Below are 15,092 nucleotides of genomic sequence, written 5' to 3'. Positions count from 1 at the left end.
GTTAATCTGTAAGTGAAGGTCTGCAATATTGTAAGCATGCATATACTTTCGTATGTCCATCTATATATATTCATTGATGTCGATTTGTAGCGATCGAGAAAGGGTGTGTCTGCTATTGTAATCAGTACTCCCTACAACGACTTTGACTGCTGGCAGTAGGAATGGGGTCCTTCTCCAACTCCTGTGTAACTGGCATTAGTAAGGAGGGCCTACCATTTTAATGAATAATTCACTTCTCGAATTGTCTTGCAGAAGGCAAGGGATAATGCAGTTTTGTTCGAAAGTCCCCTACCCTATTGTGTTTGGCTCTAGGCCAGAGTGCCCGCCATTATAAACAAATGTTTCAATCTAAAGTTTGACTAGCATTAGGCACAGTGGTCTGCTATTTTCATGGAAACTCACTAATTCTGTGCGACTGGCAGTAAGCTGGCTGGCAGCAGTAAAAAGGGCCTGTCATTGTGATAATAACTGCACAACTCAATTTTGACTGGTGGTAGGGAAGTTGCCTGCTATTATAATAAAAACTCCTCAACTGTAATATGTCTGAAAGTAGGAAATGGGTCTGTCATTGTAACTAAAACTCCCCAAATCGATTGTGACCGCGCAGTAGGCAATGGGGACTGCAATTATAATGTAAACTTGCCAACTCGATTGTGAATGGCAGTAGGCAAGTGAGCCTGCCGTTATCATCACAACTCCGCAACCCTCACTTTACATCGGAAACAACGTATGGGGACTTCCCCATGCTATTTCTCGGATAAGGCTAAGAGACACGCAATATTAAAACAATCGCATGTACTGCACGCACAGTTCTTACGTCGATATCCGTATACAATGTAGAATACCGTAGCGAAGCACGGGTACATTTGCTAGTTCTTCTATATAAGTAAGAATACTGCTAGGGTCAGCTTGGTGGGTAGTTGGCAAGCAGAAAGGACGGATCTCTCCTTTACGCTACTCCAGTATCGTTTCACGTCTTTTTTATTATATTATTCACCCGGTGAACTGGACACGAGACTGCCAAATTATAACTATCCTTGAGGACATATTTCCATGTAAATTACCAATTCCCTTCCTCCCACTTTAAAGTTTTGTACTTCTAGAAATATCATCTCTAATAGTCTCTTTTTTAATTAAACAAATGCATGATATAAAGCATTCTTGCAAATTTGCCTAACCGTAGAAATTTAAGATATAGGGATAATGTGATTTATGTCATTTTTATTATTTTTCTGATCAAATGTAAGAAAAATGCTACATAGATCAACTTAGAAATACTGCGATGCATCTGGTACGAGTACATAAATCTGCATCAACGCAGACTTTCTACCAATCCACTTTGGGCAGCAACCAACATCCATCTTCAGACACTGGGCGAGTTGGCCGTGCGGTTAGGAGCGCGCAGCTGTGAGCTCGCATCCGGGAGATAGTGGGTTCGAACCCCACTGTCAATAGCCCTGAAGATGGTTTTCCGTGTGGTTTCCCATTTTCACAGCAGGCAAATCCTGGGGCTGTACCTTAATTAAGGCCACGGCCGCTTCCTTCCCATTCCTAGGCCTTTCCTGTCCCATCGTCGCCATAAGACTTATCTGTGTCGGCGCGACGTAAAAGCAACTAGCAAAATCCATCTTCAGACCTATGCACTGTCATGTTGGGAGCTAATATGCCCCTGCATAAACCGGAGCATCTTCCAATTTCAACAAGCTGCCGGGAGCAATCACCCAGTTGTAGCAGAGTGGCATGCTACTGGTGGAGTCATTTAGTATTGTGGAAGAAGTGAGGGGAAGTTTTGACCGAACTTCTGGGAACGCAGCCGCTGTCAGAGAAATAAAACCGTATGAAGTGACTTCACTGAAGTTTTGTCCAATCACTTCACGTGATGTTGAGAGATCTTTCTCTCAGTACAAAAACGTTATGCATGAGAGGAGAACGAGATTTTTACCGGAAAATATTGAAACGTTGCTTGTAAATTTCTTTTATAGTAATTGAGTGTGTTATTAAATTATAAGTAATTTTTTCATGCCTATTTTGTTGCCCATTTTACACGTTAGTGCCTATTTAAATGCCTATTTAGCCTAATTTAAGAGCCTATATGCCTGCCTATTTTAACTGTTTAGTGCCTATAATTCTCGTCTCTAATAATAATAATGATAAGTATTATTATTATAAACGACGATTGAAATTTTATGGACACATTATGAGATTAGCTGACAACCGATTAACAAAAAAATTACTCACAAACATTAAAGACGACAACGGTTTGTATCAAACAAGTCCAAACTGATCTCACCGACAGATATCGAAGACCGCAAAACTTTCAGACATAAGATCTACACTTGGGAAGTTGCTTCAGAAGATAAGCCCATCAGATCTAGGAGAAAACTGACTGACGAACGTCGAGCTAAACATAGCCACATGATGAAAGAATTCTGAAAGAACAAGAAAAATAGCAATAACAAATCAAAATTTGCTTTATGTGATCCTTGAAATGAAATGGTGTATGGCTTTTAGTGTCGGGAGTGTCCGAGGATATGTTCGGCTCGCCAGGTGCAGGTCTTTTGATTTGACGCCTGTAAGCGTTCTGCGCGTCGTGATGAGGATGAAATGATGATAAAGACGACACATACGCCCAGCCCCCGTGCCAGAGAAATTAACTAAGGGTGGTTGAAATTCCCGACCCTGCTGGGAATCGAACCGTAGACCCATCTGCTCAAAGGCCAGAACGCTAACCATTTAACCATGGAGCCGGATTATGTGTTCCTTTCTGGGTCGAAACAAACTCAAATAAATAATAATAATGCCCGAATCATTGGGGCAAAGAGCAGCGTCAAGACCTTTCGGTTCAGAGAGTTCCGGGTTCTATTCCCGGCCTTGTCGGTGATTATAGCAGCGCTTGGTTACTTCTTCTGACTCGGGGACTGGCTGTTTGTGTTAATAAGGCTATCCTCCTCTTCATATAAACACAACACACATTACCGACCACCACAGAAACACACAATAGAGAATATACCCCTCCACATAGGCATAGCGTTGGCAAGGGCATCCGGCAGTAAAACAGGCCCAAGTTCACTGACCCCACCAAGGAGTGGGGAAGATCGGCGGAATAAAAAATAGAAGAATGTTATTAGTTTAACGTCCCACTAACTATTTTTACGGCTCTCATTGACGCCGAGCTTCCGGAATTTTGTCCCGCAGGAGTTATTTTACGTACCGGTAAATCTACCGACATGAGACTGTATTTGAGCACCTTTACATACCAGGGTTCGAACCCGTCAACTTGAGCTCAGACGGGCATCGCTTGTAGCGTCTGATCTACTCAGCTCAGGCACAAACTGGTACCGAGGATCGGAGGAAGTGGCCGAGGAAGCTTTATACGAATGACGAAAGTGAGAACTCTGGTAATAACCAATAAAAGCTGTGTGGCCTCAACTACTGTCTGCAGGGATTTACGCTAATTAGGCTGCCTACTCGTCAATTTGAACGTTCCGTTTTCCTCAACCAGATGGCAGAGTCAACGGAATTTCTATTGGGCGATCTACAGCTGAGTTTTTAATTAATTTTGCCGGATAAACACCAAATGTTCCGACATCGTATGACATGGAGTGTCGACTGCACCTCCTCTCTGTACTTCAACTCATCAACTACCTCTGCTGGGTTTGAACCTGTGATCTTCGCATCCAGGCCAACATTGCACCAATGCCAGACTCAGCTCAGACCCCTTGGTCACCAAGTATCCGGACGCCTGATAGAGGCGAGAGAGAATATAATCCCTCCCTACACACTAGTATTATTGGATTTTTCATTGTGGAGGGAAATTTCCTTTGAGTGGAGGCACGAGGCACTAAAGAAAGTTGCCCCCCACTCTACTCTCCGTGCAATACATCGCTCACTTACATTGGAAAGTAGTTGTGCTTGAAGATCGCGGTGGGACAGTGTGGTTTCTCTCCTCCTCTTTCACTCTCACCTCTCGGCTAGTGTTCCTTGCACAAATAGCACTTACTGTATTACTTGCGTGTGTTTGTGGACCGTTACCCGAGTACTGTTATTATCAGCGGTGATCACTTGGGAACTATGCGTGTGATGGGCTTATAGTGCTTCTAACAATACCACGAACCACTGCAACTGCCGTAAGTCTATATCATTCCTCTTTTTCTTTGTAACCAAGTTTTGCAGCATAGTTTCTAGAGGTTGACATTATAAGCCCCCTGTGGGTGGAGGCGGTAGAATCACGCCCACGGTATCCCCTGCCTGTCGTAAGAGGCGACTAATAGGGGCCACAGTGTTCTCAACTTGGGAGCGTGTGTTGGTGACCACGAGGCCCTCAGGTGAGTCCTCGCATTGCTTCCACTTCTGCCAGGATCCTAAATTTCATCTATCCTATCCGACCTCTCTTGATCAACTCTTGTTCTTTTCCGACCCCGACGGTATTAGAGTACTTAAGGCCTAGGGAGTCTTTCATTTTCACGCCCTTCGTGGCCCTTGTCTTTCTTTGGCCAATACCTTCATTTTTCGAAGAGTCGGATCCCTTCCATATTTTCTCTCTGATTACTGTTATATAGAACCTAAGCCGCGTTCGACTCTTGAATTTATGAATATAGTTTACATGAGTGTCTAAATAGAGCCCCTAGGTTCTAACATCCAGCAGGCCGAGTGCTCGGTTGCTTTTGTCCAGCCGATCTCTCTAGTTTTTTCCTTTTTACAAGTTACTCTACGTCGCACCGACACAGATAGGTCTTATACCGCCGATGAGACGGGAAAGGCCTAGAAGTGGGAAGAAAGAGGCCGTTAACTTAATTAAAGTACAACACCAGCATTTGCCCGGTGTGAAAATGGGAAATCACGGAAACCATTTTCAGGGCTGCCGACAGTGGGGTTCGAACCCACTATCTCACGAATACTAGACACTGGCCGCACTTAAGCGACTGTAGCTACTGTGTCAGTCTCGACAGTTCGTATTTGCCTCCAGTTCCACTTTTGAGTCATTATAATTAGCTACCTCCGTGCAGGCCATGAAGTCAGTAGTAGATTTTACGCCGGGCTGAGCAGCCCAGTCCAATGGTATTTGAAGGCGCTCAGATACGTCAGCCTCGTGTCGGTATATTTACTGGCACGTAAAACAACTCCTGCGGGACAAAATTCGTGCACCTCGGCGTTTCCGAAAACTGTAAAAGTATTTAGTGGAGCGTTAAATCAGTAACATTATTATTATTAATATAGTGTACAGTAAAAGTAACCTCGGTGCTAAGAGAGACCGCGTGGAAAATGATATTAATAGACGAATTAGGTTGAATGGAGATTTTAAAAGTAGGAGAGATCATAATATGAAGATAAAGATGGAATTCAAGAGGACAAATTAAGACAAATATTTCTTTAGGCTATAGGAGGAGGAGTTAGGGATTGGAATTATTTACTAAGACAGATGTTGGATAAATTTCCAAATTCTTTGCCATTATTTAAGAAGCCTAGGTATCATTTGACAGGGAATCGGTCACCTTAGCGATAACCCTAAATGTAAACAATAATTGATTGATTGATTGATTGATTGATTGATTGATTGATTGATTGATTGATTGATTGATTGATTGATTGATTGATTGATTGATTGATTGATTGATTGATTGATTGATTGATTGATTGATTGATTGATTGATTGATTGATTGATTGATTGATTGATTGATTGAAAATAGTCCAGCCTCGTGTCGTGCGGGCCAACATTCCGGCACTGCGGTGTATCCAGAAAGCGTAAGACTAGTGAGCGAGACCTAACACCAATAGCATTAGATCTTCCATTGCTCCGCATGTTATTGTTTCTGCCGGCCCCGTGGTGTAGGGGTAGTGTGTCTGCCTCTTACCCGGCGGCTCCGGGTTCGATTCCCGGCCAGGTCAGGGATTTTTACCTGTATCTGAGGGCTGGTTCGAAGTCCACTCAGCCTACATGGGGAGCTATCTTACGGTGAGATAGCGGCCCCGGTCTAGAAAGCCAACAATAACGGCCGAGAGGATCCGTCGTGCTGACCACACGACACCTCGTAAACTGCAGATCTTCGGGCCGAGCAGCGGTCGCCTTGGTAGTCCATGGTCCTTCGGGGATATTGCGCCATGGGGTTTGGTTTAGTTATTGTTTCTTCATGGGTGCATTACTTTGACACAGACGAGAGTAGAATGTACCTTGCACCGAAGTCTGTCTCATTTTCGGCTCTGAAAGTATGGCGTTTTGCCATTCGGTGCACTGTTAGCATATCTGGATATCATGGAAGGTGCAACTCATAGGGTTCGTCGTTTTACAATAGCTTTTTCTGAGCAACTGAGGAAAGCAATGGGAAACTACATCACTCCTCATCATGTCTTGTACTCCTCATTTTGGCACCTCCATCGGTTTTTGGTGTTTCCATATAACTACATAGCTTACAGTGGTGCTATTTGAGGGTCCAGTTTGCCTCCGGGAATATGGCTTAACATAAGGACATCATTATTATTATTATTATTATTATTATTATTATTATTATTATTATTATTATTATTGTTATAATTATTCTGTATCTATATCTGTATCTATCATTTAGCTCCCTTTCCTGATACGGATCAGGGATGAAGTGTATTTATATGCCACGATTTTTAACGGCCGGAAGCCCTTCCTGTCGCCAACGTTAGTTGAGTAGCTTATGAAGATGAAATGAATGATGGTGAATGTCAAGTGGAAGGAATTAGCTCTAGCCTATGAATAGGAACTGTTCCGGCATTTTCCTGGAAGTGAAAATAGGAAACCAAAGAAAACTACACGTTTCCGAAATGCAGAGCTTGGTTCCGTGGAAGGAGCGTGTTAACCAGACTTCGCGCCGATTACTTAAAAAATAGAAGGTATTATTTTTCATTCATATCACTTTTGTCCTGATGGACAGTGTTTGAACTCGAATATCTCGTGATGACACAATTTTCACTTCTTTCCCTTCTTCTTCTTCTTCTCTTCCCAAAATCTCTTTATCCTTTGGCTGTGCTTCTCTTTCCTTTGTTCTGTCCACAATGTTCCTGTCTTCTTCTCATTTACCACAAATTTTGTATTCCTAATTTTGTTTCTGAATTCTTTTCTGTCTCCTATCATTTGCCTGTCGATCCCCACCTGTCTTAAGTCTTCCTCTATTTCATGATACCAATTTGTTTTCTTGCTTGAACTGTTTACTACATCAAAGATTTTCTTTGTAAGTCTGTTGTTGTACAATCTCTGTATGTGCCCATAGAAAGTTAGTCTGCGTTTCCTGATCTTGTCTGTGAGTCTGTCAGTGTGATGGTACAGCTCTTCGGTAGGTCGTTTCAACCATCATCTCTGTGTATTGGTCCAAATATCTTTCTAAGAATTGTACGTTCTACTTTTTCTGTCTCTATGATGCCTGATGCTCCAATTGTGGTCGTTTCTGACGCATACAATGCTTCTGGTAATACGACTGTTTTTTTGTATCTAAGTTTGGCCTGTCTTGATATGCTTTTCTCATTATAATGTGACTATGTGAGTTTGTATGCTTTCTCGAGTTTTTCCGTTCATTCTTTGTTAGACGCCTTGTTTCATTCTCCTATTACCGAGTTCGATAGCTGCAGCACAGTCCTACATATGAAAACAGCCTATTAGTGTGGCCAGTATCCAGTAATCGAAAGGTAGTGTGTTCGAACCCCACTGTCGGCAGCTCTGAAGATGGTTTTCCGTGGTTTCCCATTTTCACACCAGGCAAATGCTGGGGCTGCACATTAATTAAGGCCACGGCCGCTTCCTTCCCATTCCTAGGCCTTTCCTATCCCATCGTCGCCATAAGACCTATCTGACCGAACTCGATAGCTGCAGTCGCTTAAGTGCGGCCAATATCCAGTATTCGGGAGATAGTAGGTTCGAACCCCACTGTCGGCTGCCCTGAAGATGGTTTTCCGTGGTTTCCCATTTTTATATCAGGCAAATGGGGCTGTACCTTAATTAAGGCCACGGCCGCTTCCTTCCCGCTCCTAGACCTTTCCTGTCCAATCGTCGCCATAAGACCTATCTGCGTCGGTGCGACGTAAAGCAAATAGCAAAAATAATCCTCCTATTTGTATGTATTCGTCTAATATTAAAAATATTAAAAATGGTCGACTCTTTTTACGGATCCATATACAGTAGGCATCGTGTGCAGATTGTTGTTCTGTCGTTCCACGTATTGGGTCTGCTCGTAAGATATCTGTAGACGTGTTTTGGCAGCTATTTCATGCAAGCGCTACAGTGCTTCCTTTGCCTCCTGTGTATTATTGCTGAGTATGGCTATGCCATCTACAAATGCCAGACATTTTATGATTGTTTTTGCTTCAAGTGTTCTTCCCAGCATATTCCTGTAACTTATTATTATTATTATTATTATTATTATTATTATTATTATTATTATTATTATTATTATTATTAAACTCCTTACGTATCAAGAAGTCCGCCTCTGTGGTTTAGTGGTTAGTGTGATTAGCTGCCTCACCCGGAGGTCCGGGTTCGATTCCCGGCTCTGTCACAAAATTTGAAAAATGGTCCGAGGGTTGGAACGGTGTCTACTCAGCCTCAGGGGGCTCAACTGAGTAGAAGTGGGTTCGATTCCCACCTCAGCCGTCCTATAAGTGGTTTTCCGTGCTTTCCCACTTCTCCTCCAGGCAAGTGCCGGGGTAGTACCTAACTTAAGGCCATGGCCGCTTCCTTCCCTCTTCCTTGCCTATCCTTTCCAGTCTTTCCATCCCTTCACAAGGCCCCTGTTCAGCATAGCAGGTGACGCCGGCTGGACGAGGTACTGGTCATCCTCCCTAGTTGTATCCCCCAACCTAAAGTCTCGCCCTCCAGGACACTGCCGTTAAGGTAGTAGAGGTGGGATCACTCGCCGAGTCCGAGGGAAAACCGACCCTGGAGGGTAAACAGATTAAGAAAGAAAGAAAGAAGACAGATCAAAATGGTCCCTGGAATAATAATAATAATAATAATAATAATAATAATAATAATAATAATAATGAAATGAAATGAAATGAAATGAAATGAAATGGCGTTTAGTGCCGAGAGTGTCCGAGGACAAGTTCAGCTCGCCCGGTACAGGTCTATTTAACGCCCATGGACAACCCGCGCGTCTGTTTCTTTTTTTGGTATGATGACAGTCATGAGGTAGAGAGAGGGTGAATCCTGGTATCGGCTCATAGCTTACTCTTGTTGAATAACACTAAGGAGTCTGCTCAAGGCTTAACGTCCCCATCCAACGGACAAATCGCCATCAACAGCGTCATATCCCCTCACTCCACATCATCACTGTGGAGGGGTTTGTAATTGAATCCATGCTTTCGGCACGCAATCGATTGATTAGATATTGTATACCACCTCCTCTGCTACCCTGCCGACCAACAGAATATTTGGATGGAGACTACTGATTTTAAATGAAGACAGAGCATTTTCATGATGACAATTTTTTCATGAAGGTTTCGTTATCATGAAGCGTCCAAATTAAATTAAATTTCCGTTTGACAGGTAATTTAAACGAATGGATGTTCCGATATATATCGTTTAAAATATAATTTATTTCTTAGATTTTACCAACCGGTGCCTCCAGGTTGCTTAACTACTGGGAAAGTTTTGCTAGTGGCTTTACGTCGCACCAACACAGTTATGACTTATGGTGACGATGGGAGAGGAAAGGGCTAGGAGTGGGAAGGAAGCGGCCATGACCTTAATTAAGGTACAGCCCCAGGATTTGCCTGGTGTGAAAATGGGAAACCACCTTCTGCCGACAGTGCGATTCGAACCCACTATCTCCCAGATGCAAGCTAACTACTGGGACAAGTGGAGAGTTTGCCCTTCAATAACTTGAGATAGAAAGAACTGTGAAATAAATTACTTCGCGGATGTTACCTTTACTTCAATGCATGCATCATTATTACTAAGTTTCACAGCAATCTGAATCGAGAAGTTCGCGGAGTTTTCTTGTTAGTCGGAACATCCATCAAGGGCAGGGTACATCTGTTGTGTTGGGTACTAGCGCAGTTGATGGGGGTGGTTAAGTTGCAGGGATACGCATAAACTGTACTGACACTCAATCTCCGAGACATTGAAATTAACCATCCACGATTACAATCCCACAGCCTGGCTGGGAATCGAAACCGGGTGCCCTCGAACTCAAGGTAGCGCACTAACACTCAGCAGATGTGGCTTCCATGATACGCTAATCAAAAATAAAGTATCATACAAAGTGTCCCGAATTAATATTGATACTCTTGAACGTTTTTGTATGCCGCAGGCCTTAAAGTTACAAATGTTCTAAATAACCACCACCTGCACCATTCCCTCCACACTTTCATCCGTTTTCCACTCGCCCGTCTTTAGATTACCCAGTAGTAATTGTTACACGTGACGGAGCAGTATCGGAATTATGCGCTCCAATCATGTTCTCACATTCCCAAAACCACTTCAAAATCCGCTTAGGTTGCTCGAAAGAAAACTCATTCACTTCAACTTTTTTCGCCTACAGAATTGTAACTACCGCTATTGACTGCAAACTGAACTGGCTATACGTGCTCACTGCCGTTATTATAGCACCATCATTTTATCTTTAGTAGTTTATTTCATAAGAGCCGTACAAAAGTTTCTACATACATACATTATCGTTATAGACTGTTATGCCTTTCAGCGTTCAGTCTGCAAGCCTCTGTGAATTTACTAAGCGTCGCCACTATCCTCTATTTGCAACTAGTGCTATGGCCTCATTTAGTTCTGTACCTCTTATCTTTAAATCGTTAGAAACTGAGTCTAACCATCTTTGTCCTGGTCTCCCTCTACCTCTCTTACCCTCCATAACAGAGTCCATTATTCTCCTAGGTAACCTATCCTCCTGCATTCACCTCACATGACCCCACCACCGAAGCCGGTTTATGCGTACAGCTTCATCCATCGAGTTCATTCCTAAATTAGCCTTTATCTCCTCATTCCCAGTACCCTCCTGCCATTCTTCCCACCTGTTTGTACCAGCAATCATTCTCGCTATTTTCATGTCTGTTACTTCTAACTTATGAATAAGATATCCTGAGTCCACCCAGCTTTCGCTTCCGTAAAGCAAAGTTGGTCTGAAAACAGACCGATGTAAAGATAGTTTCGTCTGGGAGCTGACTTCCTTCTTACAGAATACTGCTGATCGCAACTGCGAGCTCACTGCATTAGCTTTACTACACCTTGATTCAATCTCACTTACTATATTACCATCCTGGGAGAACACACAACCTAAATACTTGAAATTTATCGACCTGTTCTAGCTTTGTATCACCAATCTGACATTCAATTCTGTTGAATTTCTTACCTACTGCCATCAATTTAGTCTTCGAAAGGCTAATTTCATACCATACTCACTGCACCTATTTTCAAGTTCCAAGATATTAGACTGCAGGCTTTCGGTACATTCTGCCATTAATACCAAATCGTCAGCATAGGCCAAACTGCTTACTACGTTTCCACCTAACTGAATCCCTCCCTGCCATTTTATGCCTTTCAGCAGATGATCCATGTAAACTATGAATAGCAAAGGTGAAAGATTACAGCCTTGAAGTACCCTGAACCAAGAACTCATTCTACCATCAATTCTCACTGAAGCCCAGTTGTCAACATAAATGCCTTTGATTGATTTTAATAATCTACCTTCTTTGCATAGTCCCTATTGGTAAAAAAAAATGTCGATTTTAAGTCTTTGTGAAAAATTACGATTTGTAGTTTTCTCTTTAATTTGAAGTATGCTTCATTGATTTTAGATGACTGCACGTATTCATTTTTTTTAATGTTACGGCACAAGTCATTTCTCCAGATTTCCTGAGCATTTCTTCAGTGAAGACTAGATATCTTGAGAAATATATGCTCTAGGAGATGGTAATTTGTTTTGATTTATAGGGGGGGCGTACTATAATGTTTTACACTTTATTTTTTGTACGTCCGGTTAGGGTTCACATTTCACTTTTGAAGGTGGTGACATGTAACTAGTGTCTTGTTCCACCGTTTGGTAGCAGCTCACGCACAAGGCCAACGAATGCGCTCGTCATAGCCATTTCATAACAACACTACCAGCGTAGGAACAGACAACATGGAAAGCAACAATCAGGGACAGCGCTATATGACTTGGTTGCTATGGAAATAAGGCGCGACCACTGCAGAAATTCATCGGCGGTCGGTGGCAGTCTGTGGAGAACATACGCCTTCACGGAAAACAGTTTACAACTGGGTGGAAGGTTGGAAAACAGGGCGCACATCAGTGGACAAGGGAACCAGTTCTGGAAGGAATGTGACAGTGTCAACACCAACCAACGTTGTCCGGGTCGAACAGGCCATCCAAAACAAATGCATCACATTTGCGGAAATGGAGGCAGCCACGGGAATTAGCCAAAACACCCTGCAGCGAATCGTGCACAGCCACTTACAGTACGGGAAGGTGTCATCCGCGTGAGTGCCTAGATTGCTGTCTGCAGACGAAAAGGAGAGGCGTGTGGACGTGTGAAAATAACTTTTGCAACGCCATGATCAAGATCCAGCCGACTTCATGGCTAGGCTTGTGACTGGTGATGAGACATGGCTCCATTACCGTGAGCCGCAAACGAAACAACAATCAACGCAATGGAAGCACAGGGGTAGTCCACCGCCAAAGAAATGTCGAAGAGTACCATCAGTTGGTAAGCGACCTCTGCGTGGTCGCCGTTTTGCGGATTTTGCAGAACTGGACACAGCTGTCAAGGCATGGGTACGCAGCGCTCCGAAAGAATGGTTTCAAGAAGGTCTGGAGAGATTGGCACATCGATGTCAAAAATGCATGCAGTTACAAGGAGATTATGTTGAGAAGGTGGACGTTACAACTGATGTGTAATGTACTTCATTTGGATAGAAAAATATAAAGTGTAAAACAATATAGTACCCGCTTCTTAGTAAACATCCTGCTCCATATGTTGGCTACATTGGATATCACTTTGTAGTAAACCGGGTGAGTTGGCCATGCGATTAGGGGCGCGCAGCTGTGAGCTTGCATCCGGGAGATAGTGGGTTCGAATCCCACTGTCGGCAGCCCTGAAGATGGGATTTTTTGCGTGGTTTCCAATTTTCACACGAGGCTAATGCTGGGGCTGTACCTTAATTAAGGCCACGGCCGCTTCATACCAACTCCTAGGCCTTTCCTATTCCATCGTCGCCATAAGACCTATCTGTGTCGGGGCAGCGTAAAGCCACGAGCAAAGCAAAAAACGTTGTGGTAAGAAACATGGTAGTGTTCAGTATTGTAAGTGGCATTACATTTTCAAGTCTGATTTCTCAGAAACTGATTCCCTTTTCCTCAGAAACAACTCTAATGTTTACCTCTCATTAACAGCATTATTGCTTTTATATCACACGTCGTTCGATCGTAATTTTTTAAAGAACTACATTTAAAAATGTAAGAACTTGATTTTGAAAATTAACAAAAGCAGAACCATGAAAGTCCGCATCTGTGGTGTAGTGGTTAGCGTGATTAGCTGCCTCCCCCGGAGGCGCGGGTTCGATTCCCGGATCTTCCACGAAATTCGAAAAGCGGTACGAGGGCTGGAACGGGGCTCACTTAGCCTTGAGAGGTCAACTGTGTAGAGGTGGGTTCGATTCCCACCTCAGCGATTTTCGAAGTGGTTTTCCATGGTTTCCCACTTCTCCTCCAGGCAAATGCCGAGATGGTACCTAACTTAAGGCCACGGCCGCTTCCTTCCCTCTTCCTTGTCTATCCCTTCCAATCTTCCCATCCTCCCCACAAGGCCCCTGTAAAGCATATCAGGTGAGGCCGCCTGGGCGAGGTACTGGTCATTCTCCCCTGTTGTATCCCCCGACCCAAAGTCTCACGCTCCAGGACATTGCCCTTGAGGCGGTAAGGGTCGTATCCCTCACTGTGTTCGAGGAAAAACCGACGCTGGAGGGTAAACAGATTAAGAAGAAGAACCAAGAAAATAAATCAATAAATGCATTAGATACCAGCTGTTATCCGCGGCTTCAATCGCGAGCATTTCGTAATTTTATAAAACTAATCGTTCCTCGGCACTGCACTATGACATTATCTGAAAATCCCTAACGTATAAACTAAGGAAAATCATCTTCAGGGCTGCTGACAGTGGGGTTGGAACCCACTATCTCCCGATTACTGGATACTGGCCGCACTTAAGCGACTGCAGTTACCGAGCTCTACAATGGGTCGGGGGTTACAACTGGGGAGAATTGTATTTCATTTAACCCAGAACCTCTTTGTAATCGACGTTTGTGTCATTGCCTTTTGGGGCTAAAATGACCAGGCTACTACCAGAGCTAACTCAGGAACATGCGACATGTGAGAAACTGTCCTTCCTCAAGTCGAAAACAAAAAATGTTATGTTTCTTTATTTTTAAAGGAGATTCCAAATGCCATTTCCACGTCTGTAACATCTTCAAATTTTGAGGTATAAGTATCCTTATAAAGGAATTCAACTCATCCTTCACTTATTTTCGTCCCCTTTAAGTGGCTTTTCCGAAAACAAAAAAATAATAGATGTTCCTTTCTTTTTAAACAATATTCCTAAATACCAATGTTAACGTTTGTGACATCTTCAGTTTTTGAGATATATGAATCGCCATAAAAAGTATTCAACTCCTTCACTTCTTGCCACCCTCACCCCTTAACGACTTTCCAAAAACAAAATGTACGTGTTTCTTAATTGTTAAAGGAGATTCCAAATACTAATTTTCCCGTCTGTAATATCTTAGTTTTTGAGACATAAGTATCCTCATAAACAAAATTCAACTCCTCCTTCACTTGCTTTCACTCCTCACCTTAAGTCAATTGTCCGAAAACAAAACATGTGTGTATTTTTATTTTTAAAGGAGATTCCGTATACCAATTTTCACGTCTGTAACTAGCTAAGTTGATGAGATATACTCATTTTAAAATTTCACCTGCTTTTTCAATTCTTTTCACCCGCTTAAGTGGGTTTTTCCGAAAACAAAAAATGCGTGCTTCTTTATTTTTAAAGGAGATTTCAAATACCAATATTTAACGTCTGTAACATATTCAGTTCTTGAGATATAACTGTCCCAATTGCAGGATTC

At 42.9% G+C, this 15,092-nt stretch overlaps 1 protein-coding gene across 1 annotated transcript in view; it reads left to right on the top strand.

Moving 5' to 3' along the window:
- The first annotated feature begins 3,926 nt into the window (after positions 1-3,926).
- The window catches only part of LOC136877132 (ABC transporter G family member 23), a 153,524-nt gene continuing 142,358 nt past the window's right edge, over positions 3,927-15,092 (top strand). The window contains exon 1 of the mRNA XM_067150943.2: positions 3,927-4,127. The gene's annotated coding sequence lies outside the window, so the exon portion shown is untranslated. The remainder of the gene's footprint in view (positions 4,128-15,092) is intronic.

Source organism: Anabrus simplex, chromosome 7 (genome assembly GCF_040414725.1).
Source record: "Anabrus simplex isolate iqAnaSimp1 chromosome 7, ASM4041472v1, whole genome shotgun sequence".
In the NCBI taxonomy this organism is placed as follows: Eukaryota; Metazoa; Arthropoda; class Insecta; order Orthoptera; family Tettigoniidae; genus Anabrus; species Anabrus simplex.
This window is presented reverse-complemented; position numbering and strand designations above follow the sequence as displayed.